Consider the following 22,099-nt stretch of genomic DNA (forward strand, 5'->3'; position numbering starts at 1 on the left):
GAATTTTGCTACCTGCCATAAATTCAAGGTCACACTAAGTGTGGACCATAAGGACAGGACACACAATTAGTCAACACAGAAGTCTCTCCTTTTTCCACATCGGTGTTTTAATCTCAAATATCAAATCCATACCCCTCCAGGGCACTCCCTAAATTCCCTATGCTATGCCACTGGAGATGTTTAACTCTCCATAATTGAGGCAAAATGTACTGCATATAACTTAAATAAGAACAAAGTAGGCCTACTCATTGTAACGAATTATGTGAGTAAAAATTAATATAAGCTTAGATTTAAACTAAAATAGAAATGAAATCTGAAAAACTCTATGTTATAAAAAGGAAGGTATTAATGTTACTAACTTATCTACAAAACCTAAACCAAGATAAAGTAGAAATTCAATTGAAAAACCAATGTGATTTGGGAGGCTGAGGTGGGTGGACCCACTTGAGGTGAGGAACACGCCTGTAATCCCAGCACTTTGGGAGGCCGAGGTGGGTGGATCACTTGAGGTCAGGAGTTTGAGACCAACCTGGCCAACATGGTGAAACCCCGTCTCTACTAAAAATACAAAAATTAGCCAGGCATGGTGGCAGGTGCCTGTAATCCCAGCTACTTGGGAGGCTGAGGCATGGAATCACTTTTGAACCCAGGAGACTCAGGTTGCAATGAGCCGAGATCATGCCACTGCACTCCAGCATGGGTGACAAAGCAAAGCTCCATCTCAAAAACAAACTAAAATAAAATAAAATTAAAATAAATACAAAAATAATTAGCTGAGCATGGTGGAATGAACCTGTAATCCCAGCTACTCAGGAGGCTGAGGCAGGAAAATTGCTTGAACTCAGGAGGCGGAGGTTGCAGTGAGCTGAGATAGCACTACTGCACTCCAGCCTGGGTGACAGAGCAAGACTCCATCTCAAAAAAAAAAAAAAGTGATTTTTTTTTAAGTTGAATAAGTGGTATTTATCTTAAGGCATCACATCTAGAGGCAAAAATTTTAAAAAAGAATAGAAGGTTTTAATATCAACATTTGGCTGAAACTGATGCAGAAATGAACATTACTTTTTAAACCTCTTTGCGATAAGATTTTTAAAAAGTAAAAATACCTTTCAATGATCAAATAATAAATTTAACACAAATCCTACATTTAGTAGCATCCAAAAAATAAGAATTATTTTTTACTCAAATTTAAGAAACAAATATAACCACACTTCATGGGAAAAAATGTAGTACTCTTTCTAAAGCATAAAAACAGATACCAAAATACCATGTGTTCTTCAATGGATCACATATGCGACACCGACACTATGGCCCATCGTGGGTTTGAAAAGATATAACAGGATTCAATTTTGTTATTTCATCACTATAATGTTAATAATTAGGCATATTAATGTCACACACAGTTTTTAAAATACGAATATTTTTAAAAGCTGTGTTTTACAATATGATACCAAGAACACACAGCAGATACAGGTTGTACAGTTCATCATTTTGACTGTGTCAGTATTATAATCAGAATACTGTAATGGTAAGAGAAAAATACTTTCTTTTGAGACAGGGTCTCGCTCTGTCACCCAGGCTGGAATGTGGTGGTGCAATCACACCTCACTGCAGCCTCAATCTCCTGGGCTAAAGGATCCTCCAGCCTCAGCCTCCTGAGTAGCTGGAACTACATGCATGCACCACCACACCCAGCTATTTTTTTTTAAATTTATTTTTAGTAGAGACAGGGTCTCACTATGTTGCCCAAGCTAGTCTCAAACTCCTGGGCTCAAGTGATCCTCCTGCCTCAGCATCCCAAAGTGCTGCGATTACAAGTGTGAGCCACTGCTTGGCCTGAAAAATACCTTGTTTTTAATCATTCACATTCAGCAATAGTGAAAATACTCTATTTACAACATTGGCTCTGAATAACACATTTCATTTCTGCTTCAAACCTCCTGTGCTGTCTATCGCTGTTTTGATGACTGCATAGCTCAACAGAAAAATGCATCCCATTGACAGTCTCAATAATAAGTCTGATTAGGCAGATACATTCCCAATCACAAAAGCTTTTATTTTAAGACAAGTATTATGCAAATACAGCATGGAAGTCAGACTCACTGTAATTGGGATGAAAAGGCAACTCTAAGAATAATGCTATACATATGACACCTATTGCATTTTTATGCACTAGTCTTGCATTCCCTTCCTTTCTTCCTCGTCTTTGAAGTGCTAAAGGTAATTACACTAAAAAGCTACTACCAGGCTTAATATGAGAGAACCATGTGTATAAGAAAGCAAGACTTTCAGATAAGCAATCTCCAAATATTTTCTATTTTATATGTGTTTATGATCTTTCTTATAAAGGGGAGTGTTTTATGTGCAACATCTGCAAATGGAAATAAATCTACCTTTCACTCAAGCCCAAATAATCAAATATAAAATACAGATATTACAGCAAACTACAATGGCAACAGTGATTCTTATGGCAGCATGTGCAAAATCCAGTATTTTGCTATCTACTTACATCCCTGTGGTCAGAAAAGAAATGTGCCAAAACTACCTTTCCCACTCCACTTGAACTGGTTCCCCACAATCCCAACAAACATCTCCTGTGACATTAAGTTGTCATCAGCTTGCGTGACCCCAGTTCACTCAACCTTTTCTTCTTCATCTGGCCTTTTTGTGTGGAGGCAGCAATTAGTTCATTTACAATTTTCCCTCGACTTGCTCAGAAGGGTCAGTTCTTGCATAAAGCTCCATTTTACCAATTGCACACTGAATCAGCTCTTCTAGATCCACCCTTTCAGCCACATCTGCCTCTCCACCTGTCTGAATTTTAAGTGCTTTATTTTCTGGAGAAACAAACAAATAATAACAAAGTTAAATATACAAGCTAACCCAACTAAAACATATATTTCTACACAGTCTGTTAGAGCTTTCAAGTTTTTTTTGGCAAACGATTTCTGCTGTCCTCTAACTGGATTTTACAAATTGTTTGCCATAAGATTCTCAATGAGCAGCTGCCTTGCTTTCTATGCCAAGGTTCCCTGACCCTCATTCAGGATCACCAATTTTGAACTCTTCCTTTACCCTTTTCATCCCAGAATTACTTTTACTTAACAGACATTTCCTGGATAGTTACTATCTGCTAAGCACTGCATTAGGAGGTAGGATGCACAGACTGATAAGATAGTGCCACTTTTCTAAATGAAGTCCCAATCTAGCAGCTAATTCTAGATAGGCCCCATGATCCCCACCCCCTGGTATTACTTCCATGGCTATTAAATGGCAGAAGAATTTTGCATTGTAATTTTACAATGTAATTAAGATTGCTAATCAGTTATCTCCAGCTGGTTGCAAAACAGGAAGTCAGAGAAATTCAGGGCATGAAAGATTTTCCTTGAGGGATGTTCTCTGTTGCTGAGATAGGGATGCCATGAGGTAAGAACCTGAGAGCAGCCTCTAGGAGCTGAGTGCCAGCCCCAGCAAACAGCCAGCAGCCAGCAAGAAAATGGAGACTTCAGACCCATGAGCTAAAGGAATGAATTCTGCCAGTGAATGACATGAATGCATTTGGAGGCAGATTCTGCTGCCAGAGCTTTCAGATGAGTCCTGCCCAGCTGACGCCTTGATTTCACTTTTGTGAGACTTGTGAAGAAATAAAGAACTTGCAGAGATGTAACTGGAGCAGATCCTGAAGAATGACAAGGACTACCCTTTAACTCCTCTTTCAACCTGAAAAAGCTGATGAAATAAATAAACTGCTTTAAACTTTCCTCACCTACATCAATGCTTAATCCTTCTCTATGACGAGACTTAATAGTGATCTACATCATAGCTTGAAGTTCACAAATTTCCACTGAGTTAGCTCCCCTTTGCTGCCAAGAAAGGCAGGTGACAGGAATGCATTTACTTCTACCAGTAAAAACAGAGGTGAACTCCACTATCCCCTCCAGGAAATGCAGCCTTCAACCTGGCACTTTTATGTCACTGCCTCCAGCCTTAATAAATGCCAGGAGGAGCCACCTTTGCTGTCACGCACCCACTGTTGCTGTCACACACCCACCATAGCATCACGCACCCACCATTGCTGTCACACAGCCCCTGTTGATATCACACATCCACCCTCATTGAAAGCTAAGTATGATAAGAAGGGAACTGTGCAGAAACCACAACATCAAGACTTTGAATGACATTTGAACTAGTTGACCTTGAAAGTTCCTTTCACATTCTATAATGTTATGGCTTTATCAGCCTTCTCTCTCTCCATGCCCATGCATATCCCAACAACCTTTTTGAAGGAAGAGAGGAAGACTCAGATCCTTAATCAGCATTTAATGCAGAAATAAATTATGTCTGGATTTATATATTAAAAATTACTAAATATAACATACTTTCAGTTCCATCTTTAGCATTTTCTTGCAGGTCAGAGAAGACTGTAGGTTTCACCAAGACAGCACCATAACCTTCATTATTATGTATTATATTATTCACCATGGATATCTTGGGAATGTCACAATGTTCATCTAAGAAGTCCTGTGACAATGAAAACGAACGTTTTAGGAACTGTCATATTCAACATTTCCTGCTTTAAAAATCTTTATTCACGCTATTCTAAAAATAAAGGGGAAAAGCTATGCTTAGTTCTATGTTGTAGCACAGTCTGAGCCCTTAGTGACACAGATTTCCTCTGTCATTTCTGTAGATCTATAGGTAACAAAGCATTATCACAAGAGATTCCAATCACTGACTACTGATATTATCGAAATGTGTATACTGTTTATGCTTTTCAAAACCAGAAAATAGAACCCAACAATTTAATGAAGCATAATTTGTAGGTGAAGCCATTCTATCCATTGAAAAGTGGGTGTTTTGGCCAATGCTCACCTTAATGAAGATCCCTTCTTTGCAGTGGTGGATCCCATTGTCACTCAGGGTGCACTGACTCCCAGGGTAGATTTCTATACCGGCACCCTGTGAGTCACAGTTTGAGAAAATGACAATCAGTTTTTAAAAGGCAAGACTATAAGAGTTTATTATAATTACTTCTTAGCCTTTAACACAGTACAAATGTACAGCACAAAGATAAAGTATTTTACAGATAAGTTTTATCAGCCATTTTTAATCATTTCCATTTGTTCCATTTCTAGCAAGTTGTTGACAATTTATCACTTTCAAAACCACACACACACACATACTTGCCTACATGCCAGCAGTTAATTCTTGTTGTACTCTTTTTCATTCTAGATAAATGTTTTCTGATTCTGCCAAAAAAGGGTCATTTAACAATTTTGTCGAAAGATGCACTTATTCAAAATGACCATTCTCTCAGATACTCAATTAGTTGGAGAAAAGCATTTGAATTTAGTAAAATACTGTAATTTGAGGATAGAAACAAGACCCCACATTTTCCAAAATGTGCCAGTTTTAAAATACCCCACCCAACTTAAAAATCATTTCTATGAGTTAAACAATGGCTTTCCCTACCACACACGTTAACGTTAGCAGCCAGTACAAATGTCATTCAAACACAGTAACCAGAAGGATCAAACATGACACTATTCTCTCACACCTCATGGCACCAAAAACCATAAGAGTAATAAGAATTTCTTTCCTAATGCTATGCAAGGCACTCTGGAAAACAAAAATAATTCACCCAAACCTCTATAGTTATTTCAGCAACCATTTGGGAATAATTTAATACACAACAGCATCAATGAAGAAGAGTTGCTATAACCATTGATGACACATCTACTGCATGTATGTTCAGTTAATTTTCTAGTAGCACTAGTATTCTATGAGAAAACATTTATGATTACTTAACCCTGTACATATGCCTGAACCATATGTATACACCAATCTAACTCTCTGTAGAGAGGATTTTAAAAATGTGCTAATTGGGCCTTCTTCTAAGAGATTGTCAGTTTGGGATTATGTGCAAAAAAAGATTTAGGGGTGATTACATTAAAAAATATCTACAGCAAGATAGTTAAAATTAAATATCAAACTATCAAGAATCACATAAAATTTGTAAAGGAGAACAATTAAAACCAGCAGTCATGTAGCAAATGAAAGTCATATTCAAAATATGTTATGAAAATGTACAGATAATTTGTCAATTAAAAAGTAACTGAGGAGCCTGCCACTTCTGCGATAATGGAGTAGATGTCCCTATTCCTCCTGCTAGGTACGACCAAAAACCGTGGGCATTATATATAAAACAAGCATAAGACTGAAAAGTGGAGAGAAGAAGGCAGACCAGCTAGGGACCTCAGGACCCAAGAAACAACACCAACACAGTGGTTAAGTTCCTTTCTTCTTTTTGCTTCATAATCCCTAGACTTGGAGCTGAAGAAGCCAGCAATCCAGTACACCAACAGACATACACCCAAAAAAAAGCTGCTCTAATGAAAGGACTAAGCAACTTAGAAAGACAGAAAACTTTTAGATAATAATAGCTCTATTCCAGGTAAATACCACAGAATAAAACAGCAGCCCAAATCTCACCCATGCCAGCAAAGGTCAAGAGAAAAACCTAAACTTTCACTCCCTCAAGGATGTAACCAGGTACCACACCTTGACTGGGGCAGTACCAGAGAAGATCAAGCAAGGAGCCAGGACTTTCATCCCCACCAATCACAGTTACAAGGCCTTCCCTGCAGTGTCAGTGAAAACTACATGAGGATCCTGGACTTGTATCCCAACCTGGCAGTGCCCAGACAACCACTCCCTCCCTACTGGGGCAGTGTCAGAGCAGGCCTACTGGAGATTCCAGACTTTCACCATTGCCCAGTGGTAACAAGACCACTGCCATATATCACAGTGCCAGTGGACACCATGTAGGAAGCTACACCTCCCACCCCTACATAGCAGTAATGAGGAGCTCCTCCACCCAACTTGGGTATTAATGGAGACCAAGGGGGAACCATGACTTCTACCTCCACCAGTAACAAGATGATGCCCATCTACCCCCAACCCTGTCCCTTCTTCTAGTAGTATCAGAGAAGCCAAGTTAAAACAGAAGATCCAGATTCTCACAACATAATACAAAAATATCCAACTTTCATTTGAAAATCCCTTGTCATACCAAGAATCAGGAAAATGTCAAAATGAATAAGACAATCAACAGATGCCAAAACCAAGATGTCAGAGATGATAGAATTAACTGGCAGTGATTTTAAAGCAACCATGATAAAAATGCTTCAATAAGGAATTATGAATGCACATAAAACCAATGAAAAATGAAAGTCTCAGCAAAGAAGTAGATGATATAAAGAATCCAATGGAAATTTTAGAACTGAAAAATACAATAACTAAAATAGAAACTCAGTGGATGTGCTCAACAGCAGAATGAAAACAACAGAGGAAAGAATCAGTGAACTGGAAGATAGAACAATAAAATTTACCCAATAGCAGAGAAAACATACTGAAAAAGAAAAGTAAACAGAGCTCCAAAGGTCTGCTGGAATATAATAAAAGATCCAATATTCATGTCATCAGAGTCCTGGAAAGAGAAGAGAAAGAGGGTGAGGCTAAAAACATACCTGAAGAAATAATGACTAAACGCTCGCAAATTTGGCAGGATTTGGATAACAAGGTTCAAGAAGCTGAGCAGACCCCAAACAGGATAAATTCAAGGAAATCCATGCCAAAATACTTCATAATTAAACCAGCGTAGCTAAAAACAAAAATTTGAAAGCATCAATGAACATTTTATGCCTTACCTACAGGAGAGAAAATGTGATTGACAGCATCAGAAACCATGGATGCCAGATGAAAGAGACACAGTATTGTTCAAGGGCTAAAAGAAAAAAATTGTCAACCAGTGAAAATATTCTTCAGGAATGAAGAGGAAATCCAGATATTCTAAGAAGAAGGGAAAATAAGAAAATTTGTCACCAGCAGACCTATCTTCATAGACTGACTAAAGGAAGTTATCTAAACAAAAAAGAAATGATAAAAGAGATGATCTTGGAACATCAGAAAGAAAAAAAACACATTAAACAAAGATATAGGTAAATACAATAAGCTTTCCTTCTCTTGAGTGTTCTAAATTATGTTTGACATTTGAATCAAAAATCATAAAATTGTCTAATATGGTTCTAGATGTATGTATGTAAAGGAAAAGTTTGAGACAATTATAAAAAGGAGATGGTAAAGAATAATAAAGGGAGGCAAGGTTTCTACACTTTACTTGAACTGGTGACACCAGTAAACTGTGATGTTATGCACATATAACATACAACTTACAGCAACCACTAAAAAAGCTATATAGAGAGATATTCTCAAAAACAAATGAAATTCTGAAAAATGTTCGGGTATCCATAGGATGGCAGAAAAAAAGCAAATCAAGAAATGAAAAGCAGAACAAACAGAAAACATAAAAGACTTAACATCAATAATTAAATGTGAGTGATCTAAATACAATTAAAAGACAGTTGCCAAACTGGGTTTAAAACATGACTCAACTATATGCTGTCTACAACTCAGTTCAAACAGAATATAGGCAAGTTGAAATTAATAGAAAAAGGCATATCATGCAAACAATAATCAAAGGAAAGCAGGTGTGGCTATATTAATATCAGATAAAGTAGACTTTGGAGCAAAAAAAATTACCAGAGACAGACATAAAGTGATCATAAACATGCTGACTCACCAAAAAGACATAGCAATCCTGAATGAGCATATACCAAATAATAGAACTGCAAAATATGTGAAGCAAAAGCTAATAGTACTGAAAAGGCAAACAAATTCAGTTATAATTAGAGATTTCAACACCTTTCTCTCAACAATTGACAGAAGAAAAAAATCAGAAAGAATACAAAAGAACTCAACACCACCAACCAATTTGATCTAGTTGACATTGTACAGAATATACCACGCAATGACAGCAGACAGAATGTAAGAATGACTCACTTTCTTTTCATTTGATCACAGAATATGTATCAAGATAGACCATATCTTGAGCCATAAAATAAACCTCCAGACATTTAAAATAATTAAAATCATATAGCGTGTTTTTTGACCACAATGGAATGAGACTGGAAATCAACAACAGAAAGATAATTGTAAAACTCCAAATATTTAGAAACTAAACAACACACTTCTAAATTCTGCATGAATCAAAGCATAAAAATAAAAAATATCAAAATTTACAAAACAGCTAGAGCAATGCTGAGAGACAAGTTTCTGGCATTAAATGCTTACATTAGAAAAGAGAAAAAGTCTCAAACCAATAATCTAATCTCTCAGGTGGAAAACCCAAAGCAAGTAAAATAAACCAAAAAGAAGCAGAAGGGATGAAATCATAAAAAGAACATAAAAACATAAAAATTAAAATTAAATTTAAAAAAAGAACTAAAATAAATGAAATTGAAAACAAAACAATTATCAAAAAGAAAAAAAAACACAGAACAATGAAACAAAGAATTGGTTCTTAAAAAAGAGAAGACACAAACTACCAATATCAAGTATGAAACAGGGATCTTTTCTATACACCCTGAAGATATCAGAAGAATAAGGAAATACTACAAACAATTCTATAAATATAAATCTGACAACTTAGAAGTAGTAGTCCAATACCACAAAAAGCACAAACTACCAAAATATACTCAATATGAAATAGGTCATTTGAATACCCTTTTAACTATTAATGAAATTGAATTCATAACTTAAAAATTCCAAAAAAGAAACCTCCAGGCCCAGATGATTGCATTGGAGAAATCCATCAAACATCTAAAGAATGAACAGCAATTCTACACAATCTCATCTACAAAATAGAAGAGAACACTTCAGTATTCATTTTATGAAGCTATTATTATCACTAAAACCAGACAAAGACAGTGGTACAGAAAACCAAAACTAGAGTCCAATATTCATGAATATAGATGCAAAATTTCCTAAAAAAGATTAGCAAATATAATTCAGCAATATATAAAAAGAATTATATACCATGACCAAGTGGGGTTTATGCCACAGAGGCAAGGCTGGCTCAAAATTTGAAAATCAACCAACGTAACCCACCATTTTCTGTTTTCCAATAAGAAAAATCATGTGATCATATCAATCTATCCAGAAAAAAACATTAAAAGTCAGCCTATTCTTGAGAAAGGAACTCAGAAAAAAAGTAGTCAACATCCACTTATGTTAAAAATTCTCAAAAAAAAAAAAAGAAAAGAAAAAGAAATAGAGCAGAAATTCTTCAACTTCATAAAGAATATCTAAAAACCTGGTCAACCTTATTCTTTTTGATGGAATACTAAATATATTCTCCCTAATATCAAAACCAAGGTAAGGATGTCTGCTTTCACAGTGCTGGAAATTCTAGCCAGTGCAATAAGGCAAGGGGGGAAAAAGGCATAAAGATTAGAAAAGAAAAAAGAGAACCTGCCCTTATTTGCAGATAACAATACTCTCTATATAGAAAATCCCAAGGAATCTACAAAAACATTCCTATAAGTACAGTTTAACAAAGTCATAGGATATAGGCTAAACATATAAAAATAAATTATATTTCTATATACTAGCGATGAACATATGGACATTGAAATGAAAAATATCACAATCACTCAAAAAAGTGAAATAATTAGGTACAAATCTAACAAAACACATAGAACATTTGTATGCCGAAGAGTACATGATGTTGATGAAAGAAAACAAAGATTTGGCTGGGTGTGGTGGCTCATGCTTATAATCCCATCACTTCGGGAGACTGAAGCAGGAGGACTGCTTGAGCCTAGGAGTTGAACAGCCTGGGCAACATGGCAAGACCCCATCTCTACAAAAAATAAAGTAAAAAATATTAGCTCGGTGTAGTGGCATGCACCTGTGGTCCCAGCTACTTGAGAGGCAGAGGTGGGAAGATGGCTTGAGCCCAGGAGACTGAAGCTATGCCATGAGCCATGTTCATGCCACTGCACTCCAGCCTGGGTGACAGAACAAGACCCTATCTCAAAAAAAAAAAAAAAAAAAAGAAATCAGAGATTTTAAATAAATGGAGAAATACATTGTGTTCAAAGATTGGAAGGTGTTAATCCTTCCCAAATTGACATATGAGTTTATTTAAAGTTCTTATCAAAATCTCAGCATGATCTTTTGTGGATATAGACAAAATTATTTTAACATTTGTATTGAAAAGCAAAGGAACTAGAGTAGCTGAAACAATTTTGAAAAAAAAAAAAGGAGGAGAAATCACTCTACCTGATTTTAAGACTTAATGTATAGCTACAGGTATTGGTGGAGGGATGGCTACACAGATTAGTGAAACAGAATAGGAAAAGAAATGAACTGTGACCTAAACCTCACACCTCATACCAAAATTAACTAGAAAATGGATCACAACCTTATGTAAAATATAAAGCTATAAAAATTTTTAAAAAATAGGAGAAAATCAGGATCTATGGCTAGGCAAAGAGTTCTTATCACCAAAACCTCAACTCATAAAAGGAAAAACTGATACACTGGACTTCATCAAAAGTAAATACTTTGCTCCATAAAAACCCATATGAAGAAGGTGAAAAGACAAGCTACAGAGTGGCAAAAAATGTCTCCAAACCACATATCTGACAATGGACTAGTATCTAGAATATACAGAGAACTCTCAAACCTCTACAGTAAAGAAGAACAAACAATCCAATTAGAAAATGGTGCAAAAGTCACAGATATTTCACTAAAGAGGATATAAGGGTGGCAAATAAGCATATGAGAAAATGCTTGACATCATTAACAACTAGAGAAATGACAATTAAAACCCCAATGAGATATCACTACACACTTAATCAGAATGGCTAAAACAAAAAATAGTCAAAGCACCAAATGCTCTCGAGGACATGGAGAAACTGGACCACTCAAACATTGCTAGTGGGAATGTAAAATAGTACAACTACTCTGAAAAACATTTTAGCGGTTTCTTAAAAAAAAAAAATTAAACATGCAACTACTATATGACCTACAGTTGCATCCATGGGCATTTACTCCTTAAAAAATGAAAAATGTGTTCACACAAAAACCTGTACCCGAATGTTTACAGCAGCTTTACTGACAATAGGCAAAAACTGGAGACAATCTAGACATCCTTGCACAAGTGACTAAACAAACTGTGGAACAACCACACATTGGACTATTCCTCCACAGCAAAAAGGAGCAAGCTGTTGGTACATACAGTGACCTAGGTGAAGCTCCACAGAACCGCACTAAGAGAAAAGCCAATCCCAAAGAGCCACATACTGTGTGATTCCATTTCTACATTTTTGAAATGATGAAATAAGTAGAAATGAAAAACAGCTTAAGGTGTGCCTGCAGTTAAGGAAGAGGTTGGTGGGAGAGGCAGGTGAGTTTGGCTCTAGGAGGGCAGCATGAGGGGTCCCTGTGGTGATAGGAATATTCTTCCACTTGACTGGATCGATGTCAGTATTCTGGTTGTGATGTTGCATGACAGTTTCACAAGATGTTACCATCAGGGGACACTGGTGAAGGGCATAATGCAGGATCTCTCCCTGTTATTTCTTACAACACTGTGTGAATCTACAATTCCAAAGTTATAATTTTAAGGACCTAAACCTCTCTCAAAGCTACATAAAGTAATTGTGAGATTTATTACATTTCTTCTATCATTTGAAAATGCTACATGAGAAGACCCTTGCACAGTTGAGTTTGACTGACTTGGTAGGGATGACTGTCTGAAGAGAGTGGGACTATGCACATACATCTTGGTCCCATATTTCATATATTCATTTACAACTTCTCCAAGAGGACAAGAGCTTCTACCTTGGCACCATATAAATCCGAGTTCTTCATTAGAAACTCCGCTGATGTCCGCGCTGTTACTCCGGTCATCTCACACTTCAGCACACAGTTTTCCAGCATAGTCTTACCACGGTGAACAACTGGGATGAAAATACATGCTGACTGTTTTAAGAAGTAATGTGCCTTTTCCAATGTTAGAGATAGCCTGGCGCTGACATTAGCTATGGTCTAAATATTTCTCAACGGCTACCATTTAAATTTTCTTACCTAAATTACAAATTCATAAAATATGAAACAATGACTATTTTGAGTTATTTTCTACAATCTAAAAGCAACATTCTTTAAAAAGAATGACTTGACCTCAGATACAAAAGCACTTTCCATTACCAGAAAACAAAAAAAGTATCAGAGAGCAATTTTGCGGAATATCTGGGAAGAAAAAGACCTTGATTCAAGAAAGGGGATACAAAGATTCCAGGAAACAAATCCCACATGAAGATAACTTCAGTCTAGTGCTACCTTGAATACACGGAACACAGACCACAACACTGGAAACTTTTCAAAGAAAAAAATCACTACACAGAAAAGAAACTAATATTAAACAACAAGTTATCATGAATAGGCTATTTTTCACTTCAGGGTTAAGATTGCTAAGTCATCACACTATGTACATAAAAAAATAATTTTTTAGGCCATATGCAGTGGCTCACACCTGTAATCCTAGCACTTTGAGAGGCCAAGGGGGGTGGATCACTCAAGGTCAGGAGTTCAAGACCAACCTGGCCAACATGGTGACACCCCGTCTCTACTAAAAAATACAAAAATTAGCCGGGCGTGATGGCGGGCACCTGTAATCCCAGCTACTCAAGAGGCTAAGGCAGGGGAATCACTTGAACCTGAAAGGCGGAACTTGCAGTGAGCCGAGATCACTCCACTGTACTCCAGCCTGGGCAACAGAGCGAGACCTCTGCCTCCTGGGTTCAAGTGATTCTCCTGCCTCAGCCTCCTGAGTAGCTGGGATTATAGGCGCCTGCCATCATGCCCAGCTAATTTTTGTATTTTTTAGTAGAGACGGGGTTTCATCATGTTGGCCAGGATGGTCTCGAACTCCTGACCTCAGGTGATCTACAGGCCTAGGCTTCCCAAAGTGCTGGGATTACAAGCGTAAGCCACTATGCCCAGCCTAAATGAATAATTTTTTTTTTTTTGAGACACAGCCTCCCTCTGTTGCCTGGGCTGGAGTGCAGTGGTGCAATCTCAGCTCACTGCAACCTCTGCTTCCTGGGTTCAAGGGGATTCTCCTGCCTCAGCCTCCTGAGTAGATGGGATCACAGGCATGTACCACTACACTTGGCTAATTTTTGTATTTTTAGTAGAGACAGGGCTCTACCATGTTCACCAGGCTGGTCTCAAACTCCTGACCTTAGGCGATCCACCCTCCTCGGCCTCTCAAAGTGCAGGGATTGCAGGCGTGAGCCACCACACCCAGCCTCATAAATAAATAATCAGCCTTCCATACACACGCATATCCCAGAGATATTGCAGGTTGAGTTCCAAACCACCACAATAAAGGAAATATCACAATTAAAGTGAGTCACACAATTTTTTTGGTTTCCCAGTGCATACAAAAGTTATGTTTATGGGAGTCTGAGGAGAGTGGATGGCTTGAGGCCAGGAGTCTGAGACCAGCCTGGGCAACATGGCAAGATCCCATCTCTAAAAAATAACAAAAATTAGCCAGATGTGGTGGCACACGCCTGTAGTCCCAGCTACTCGGTGGGGGCTGAGGCAGAATTGCTTGAGCCCAGGAGTTTGAGGCTACAGTGAGCTATGATCATGCTATTGCACTCTAGCCTAGATGACAGTGAGACTCTCTAAAAACAAAAAAATAAAATAAAATTTATGTTTATACTAAGGAGCATATGAGTTTATACTAATGAGTACTATGTTTATAATGCATCTATTAAGTGTACAAAAGCATTATGTTTTTTAACAATGTATACATCTTAATTTAAAATATTTTGCTAAAACATGCTAACAATCCTCTGAGCCTTCAGGAAGACAATTTTTTTTTTGCTGGTGGAAGGTCACCTCAATGTTGATGGCTGCTTACTGATCAGAATGGTGTTTGCTGAAGGTTAAGGTGGCTGTGGCAATTTTAAAAAATAAGACAACAATTAAGTTTGCCACATTGATCGACTCTTCCTTTCATGAAAGGATTTCTCTGTAGCATGTGATCTTGTTTGATAGCACTTTACCCACAGTAGAAGGTTTTTCAAAATTGGAGTCGATCCAATCAAAATGTGCCTCTGCTTTACCAAGTTTACATAATATTCTAAATCATTTGTTGTCATCCAACCATGTTCACAGCATCCTCCCCAGGAGATTCCATCTCAAGAAACCACCTTCTTCGCTCATCCATAAGAAGCAACTCCTAATCTGTTCCAGTTTTGTTATAAGATTGTAGCAATTCAGTCACGTCTTGAGGTTCTACTTGCTATCATCAGGCTCTAGTTCTCTTGCTATTTCCACCACATCTGCAGTTACTTCCTCCATTTGAGTCTTGAATCCCTCAATCATCCATGAGGGCTGGAACCAACTTCTCTAGAACCCCTGTTAATGTTGAGATTTTAACCTCCTCCCATGAATCATAAATGTTCTTAGTGACATCTAGAATGATGACTCCTTCCCAGAAAGTCTTCAATTGACTTTGCCGAGACCCATCACTATCAATAGCTCGTATAGCCTTATGAAGTGTATTTCTTAAACAGTAAGACTTGAAAGTTGAAATTACTCCTTCATCCGTGGGCTGCAGAATGGATGTTATTAGCAGGCATGAAAACATTAATCTCCCGATACACCTCCATCATAGCTCTCAGATGACCAGGTACATTGTCAATAAGCAATCATATTTTTAAAGGAATCTTTTTTTTCAGCAGTAAATCTCAATAATGGGCCTAAAATATTCAGTAAACCACGTTATAAACAGATGTGCTACCATTCAGGCTTTGTTGTTCCATTTCTAGGGCACAGGCAGAGCAGATCTGCTATAATTCTTAAGGGCTCTAGGATTTTCAGAATGGTAAATGAGCACTGGCTTCAACTTGAAGTCACCAGTTACATTCGCTCCGAATGAGAGAGTCAGCCTGTCCTTTGAAGCTGTGAAGCCTAGCACTGACTTCTCTCTAGCTATGAAAAGTACACAGAATTCATAAAATATTTTTAATATGTGTGACACAATGACATCCAGGTTTTGTGAAATTCTCTGATATGGTAGATGAATAAGAGAATGCATTTCCCCTAGGGGCAGTCAGAGCTAATGACCCTATCAGTAAAGATCTCTATACATGGGAATAACCAATCAGCCACATGCAGAAGGCATACTTTCTTTTTGTTGTTGTTGTTGTTGTTTTTGTTTTGCTTTTGAGACAGAGTTTCACTCTTGTTGCCCAGGCTGGAGTGCAATGGCGTGATATCCACTCACTGCAACCTCCACCTCCCAGGTTCAAGTGATTCTCCTGCCTCAGTCTCCAGAGCAGCTGGGATTACAGGCGCCCACCACCATGCCCGGCTAACTTTTTGCATTTTCAGTAGAGATGGGGTTTCATCATGTTGGCCACGCTAGTCTCAAACTCCTGACTTCAGGTGATCCACTCACCTTGGCCACCCAAAGTGCTGGGATTATAGCCATGAGCCACTACGCCCAGCCAAAAGGCATACTTTCTAACTACTACATTTGGTACACAATAGAAAATGAAAACACACAGACACACACAATCTCACACAGAAACATAAGGGAATCAGTTAAAATACTCAGACTGTCACTCTGTACAGAACACATAGCTCACAGAGCACGATACCACAGTCCTGGAATGTTTGTCACTAAGCCAAGACAAAGACCATCACACTAACAACAGAACTCAGCCTCTTATTTCACACTGATTATGAAGAAGTACAGGAGTGTCAACTACAATGAAGAAAGTCAACAGAAGGAGATGAGACAGGACATCCTCAAGCAAATGTCTTTTTCCTCATAGCAGCCTAACAGCCTTATGCATCCAAGGGTGGTTAAACTACTTTACCCAAACAATAATTAAGCAGCCAACTGTGCTAACCCTTCACTAAAATAAATTATCTAGTATCGGTCACTGATACCCCTACTCAGGCAACATCTTTTATCCATTTCACAAAGATTCCCTGTGGACTAATAATAAAGAGAGATCCTCATGTGACTATTCTTTATCAGAAAAAAAAGTTAAGAAAAAGGCAAAATGAATTTTTAAATCTTTCGTCAAAAAACAAAAACTCACATTTTCAATGTGACAAATATAACTTATACTTGCAAATTTGGAAAAGTAAAATTAAATATAAGAATTGTATTTCTTATAAAGTTTATTATAAGCAATAAACAGTTCAGAAAAAAATGAACATGGAATAATTATGGGCACTCAAGTAAAAGAAGACAGACTTTTTTGTAATTCTCAGATAGTCTTCAGAAGAAATCAGAGCAACTGAATTGTTACGTGCTTCAGAAGTTGACAAACAATTACGTGTTTATATATAAAGTGAAAGCCCATGGATGCCATGAATCTTTTTTTTTTTTTTGAGACGGAGTCTCGCTGTGTTGCCCAGGCTAGAGTGCAGTGGCACAATCTCAGCTCACTGCAACATCTGCCTCCCAGGTTCAAGTGAATCTTTAATTCAGTTGCAATTCCTTCAAAACCGTCTAAGACCAGAAGGTGAATTAAACCATTTTAAGCACTTCAACATGTGATTTCACTAGGAGCTGATACAGGGTTATAGTAAGAGTAAACTCATACCAAGTACTGCTGGTCAGGGTCCTCAGAGCGCAGCAGATGAATGAAGGGCCCACAAGGCTCTGCTCATCAGCAAAGTCTTCTGGATCAGGGTCTTCTACAGGTTGATCTGGCTGATCTTGAATCAATGTGGATACCAAATTCATTATGGAATCCACCTGTAACATGCGAGGCACAAGAAACCCACTGAGGTGAAATCATTGGCATATAAAGCCACTGTCAAAAGTGTTTCCAGTTATGAAATTACAATACAGTATCAAGAAGATATTCCTTTTTTTGGTTAGAAAGTCGATACCCATGTATGTCATCCACACATATACAGACAAAAGTCTGGAAAGATATGCACAAAATGTTAATTAACAGTGGTTATTCTCTATTTGGTGGAATTATAAATGTTTTATAATTCTTTATACATCTCCAATTTTCTAATTTATATAATGAATAAATTACTTGTAAATTTTCTTTAGTATTGAATTACCCTCCCCTCCCATCTCAGGTATCTAGGTCCAAAGTCTAAAATTGTAACACTGTTTCCCTAAAATAGCATGTAGATATTCTCTTACCCGGTCTTGAGAGACAAAGTCCAGAAACAACTCATGCTCTTTCTGGACTCATAGTCAACATACTCAAAAAGTGGGTGAAAATGTTTCAATTTCAAGACTATTAAAATATTTTTGTAAGTGTCAACTGGTATTTTCAAAAGTCTGGTGAGTTCCTTTGAAACTGCACTACTGGTAGCAATACTACAAAAAGAAAAACAGAAGTCTTAATGAATAAAATTAACTTTCTATATACACAAATAGAACCTGTTCCATAAGAATTTGAAATTTTTCATTACACATTAAAGGAATGAGTAAAGTGACTGATACCACCAGAAGACTATAACAACCTCATTTCAAGAGGATAAAAATGCTTATCTAAACACAAACATATATTCATCTATTGTTTTTCTGTTGATACAAAACTAGATACAGTTTCCAACTCATGAACAGATGGTATAGCTGGAGTTAAGATGACTGCCTAGAATTCGATGACATTTCTAAGGGAAGTATTTTAAGTGGTAATTTGGTTCCCAGGGGGCAGCCAACAAGTATTGTATATTCACGATGAAAACAAGTAGGAAAAAAATCCATGCAAAACCAGCAATTCGACACAATAGAAAAATATATAAACTATTTCCTCTGCATCAGATGTCGGTGATTAAGGAAAAGCAGGCTGACTGACTTTCAGGTAGTGGTTAGTAAAAGCATTCTGTAGATATTGAGGCATATTGGGACATTTATTACAACCGCTTTAGAGTTTGTTATTTCTAATTATTTTGTCTATTTTTACTTTAAAAATTCACTTGGGGGAAAGACATAGATACATCATTTAATTTTATTGATTTAAAATTTTTTAATTTTTAATTTTATTTTTTATTAGGGATGGGGTCTCGCTATGTTGCCCAGGCTGTTCTCAAACTCCTGGGCTCAAATGATTCTCCCAACTCAGTCTCCTGAATAGCTGGGATTACAGGAGGAAGCCACCACACCTGGCATATCATTTAATTTTCTCTCACACTTAGCATTCCATATCTGGACTTGTTTTCAGTTCACACACACACAAACCTAAAAATGACCAAAAGAAAAAGGATAATACAAAGGGGGGAAAAAAAGAAGAAATTTTCTTGATGCACATAAACCACTGGAAGGGAGATAGAAAGGAGGAAGATTACACGAGGTAAAATTCTGAAGAATATGGGCGGGGGAGGCGGGCCTGGTTTAACCCAAATCCGGAGCAATGGGGAATGGGGCAGGAAAGGAACTGCTGGGGAGGGTAACAGGATCAGAGCTGCCCACAGTGGCCACTAGAGGACGCCATAGGTCTAGGACAGAACAGCTGAGGAGGCTTCAAGTTGGAAACAGTACTGTTGATAGTTCTTTGAAGTATCAAAATCAAAGCTCAAAATAGAAATGATATTTAAACCAACTTAATTCTGCACTTTAAATATACATATGCCCCTCATTTGTCACCATGTACTCATTCGTAGGAAAACACCTCTTATGGAAATAAATACTGCCTGACAAAGTTTCCTTACCAGTTTAAGAACAAACTCATTCACACAAACTCATTTCATACTCAATACAGCAAGCTTGTCCAACCCACAGCCCACAGGCTGCATGCAGCCCAGGATGGCTTTGAATGTGGCCCAACACAAATCTGTAAACTTTCTTAAAACATTATGAGTTTTTTGCGACTTTTTAAAGCTCATCAGCTATTGTTAGTGTTAGTGTATTTTATGTGTGGCCCAAGAAAATGCTTCTTCCAATGTGGCCCAGGGAAGATTGGATGCCCCTGATACACAGAAAGGGATCCAAATTGGAGAGACTGGTTCCTGAAGACTGCCTATGGTCCTTAGGTACCACAATTTCATTAATATACACAACCAAATAATTGGTCACCACTTTCTGCCCCTAGTAGTGCTAAACATGACAATCTTAATGCATGATTAAAACAAGACAAATGCCAGCAGTTCAAAAAACAATTGAGAAAGAAAAGCAAATCTAGGACAAAAATGTCTTTATGAGGATTTTTACAAAGATGTAACTTACTGTTCAAGGTTGAGCTTATTGAATATCTCTGCTGTTGTTTCTAGAACTTTATCAACATAGTCCACACGATCAGGGTAACATTTCATGGCAAGATTAATGAGAAAGACTTGTAAAGGTACAACATCCTCTGAAGGCATGTCTTGTCTAGACTGGAATGTTTAGAAAACCATACAATTTATTTTAAACAATTGTAAAAAGAAGGCAGAGAAGTTTCAAAGTTTTGATAACTTAGGAGAAAAACTACACAAACCTGTATCACTGTAGCCACCTGCTGTGAAAATATATCAAAAAGTTTAATATCCACTGGGATTCCAGGTCCATCTTCACAGTGAGCAAATAAAGCTAATCTAAAAAAACCCCAAAAACCCTTTATTTTAAAAGATATAGGGTTTGGGTAGTGAGATCATGCATGACATCTTATTCTTTATTGCTTTTCTATATTTTGTATGAGCCCAAAAGGTTTTTAAGTCAATCATTCTCTCATGTTTTGAGACAGGGTCTCCGTCTCCTGCCCAGGCTGGAGTGCAGTCACATACTCTCCGCTCAATGAAACCTCCACCTGCTGGGCTCAAGCTATCCTCCCACCTCAGCCTCCTGAGTAGCTGGGGCTAAGAGCATGTGCCACCACGCCCAGCTAATTTTTGTGTTTTCTGTAGTGATGGGGTGTTGTCATGTTGCCCAGGGTGGTATTGACCTGGACTCAAGCAAGCCTCCCTCGTTGGCCTCCCAAAGTGCTGGAATTACAGATGTGAGGCACTGCACCCGGCCTCCTCAATTCATTTTTAACTAAACAGTTTTGCCAATGAAACCTTTTTTCATCAGCATTCTTATTTCATACCATACTAAGTAGATTTTCAACAAGATAATTCTCTCAAACTCTTTGAAGCATAATTAAGTAGATATGGACAGAAATGCATTAAAGGGACAAATGTATTCAACAACCATGATTTAAATAAATAATCTTTAAAAAATAAAAGTATATAGACTATTTTAAGATACTGTATTTTTACTACTTAAAGTTTGAAATACAACTAAGTCTAAAATTCATAAAATTAACTTTTATTTCCCACATCTTAACTTACTCAAAATAATGTCTGCTTCATTATCATTATCTGTTTGTCAGAGTCACAACTACATCCACATTTTGTTATGCCCAGAAGCATCATTACTGACAGAGATGGGGAAGTGGCATTACAGGCAACACAGGAAAATCCAGTTACCAGCTTCCTTTAAGAGTGAGCCCAATAAGTATGGAATTCCTGCTGTCCAGGACTGAGCTGGTTATTTGGAAAACTTTGTTATCTAAATTCTCAGACTTTAAAACTAATAACCTAGTTTTTTAAAAAACATACAAGGTGTATCTGTAGAAATAAATCTTCACTTAGGTTTCTGGTTTCATGACAATGCTTACAAGTAGTAGGACAGACATCATATACTACTACACAACATGGCTGCAAAAAAGTCACCCATTGGCCAAGCGCAGTGGCTCACATCTGTAATCCCAGCACTTTGGGAAGCTGAGGCAGGCGGATCTTCTGAGCTCAGGAGTTTGAGACCAGCCTGGCCAACCTGGCAAAATCCCGTCTCTACTAAAAATAAAAAAAATTAGCCAGGCATGGTGGTGCATGTCTGTAATCCCAGCTACTCTGGAGGCTGAGACACTAGAATCACTTGAACCCAGGAGTCGGAGGTTGCAGTGAGCCGAGATAGCGCCACTGCACTCTAGCTTGGGCGATGGGGTGAGACTCTGTGTGAAAAAAAAAAAAATCTAAGAAAATAAAACTTAAAGTGGATGTACTAAACATATGTGATACTTAAAATTTTTTCTTTAAGAAAATGTGATGATAGAGTGATTACTTGAACATTTTCAATCATCTGTATCTTATGGCTACTCTAAATCAAATGAGTTCCCACTGCAAGATACTTACATCATGGTAAAAAAACAAATTTTGTTCTTCAATA

At 37.5% G+C, this 22,099-nt stretch overlaps 1 long non-coding RNA gene and 1 pseudogene across 1 annotated transcript; both read right to left on the reverse strand.

Moving 5' to 3' along the window:
* Positions 1-1,629: 1,629 nt before the first annotated feature.
* LOC134760402 (SHC SH2 domain-binding protein 1-like) lies at positions 1,630-12,849 on the reverse strand (annotated as a pseudogene).
* A 5,324-nt stretch (positions 12,850-18,173) lies between these two features.
* LOC134759382 (uncharacterized) lies at positions 18,174-20,487 on the reverse strand. The gene is made up of 3 exons (XR_010137756.1): positions 20,388-20,487; positions 20,138-20,286; positions 18,174-18,289 (listed from the first exon to the last, which is right to left on the reverse strand). It is a non-coding gene; the product is annotated as an uncharacterized LOC134759382 (long non-coding RNA).
* Between the last annotated feature and the right edge of the window lie 1,612 nt (positions 20,488-22,099).

The sequence above is a fragment of the Pongo abelii genome, chromosome 18, assembly GCF_028885655.2.
Source record: "Pongo abelii isolate AG06213 chromosome 18, NHGRI_mPonAbe1-v2.0_pri, whole genome shotgun sequence".
Lineage (NCBI taxonomy): Eukaryota > Metazoa > Chordata > Mammalia > Primates > Hominidae > Pongo > Pongo abelii.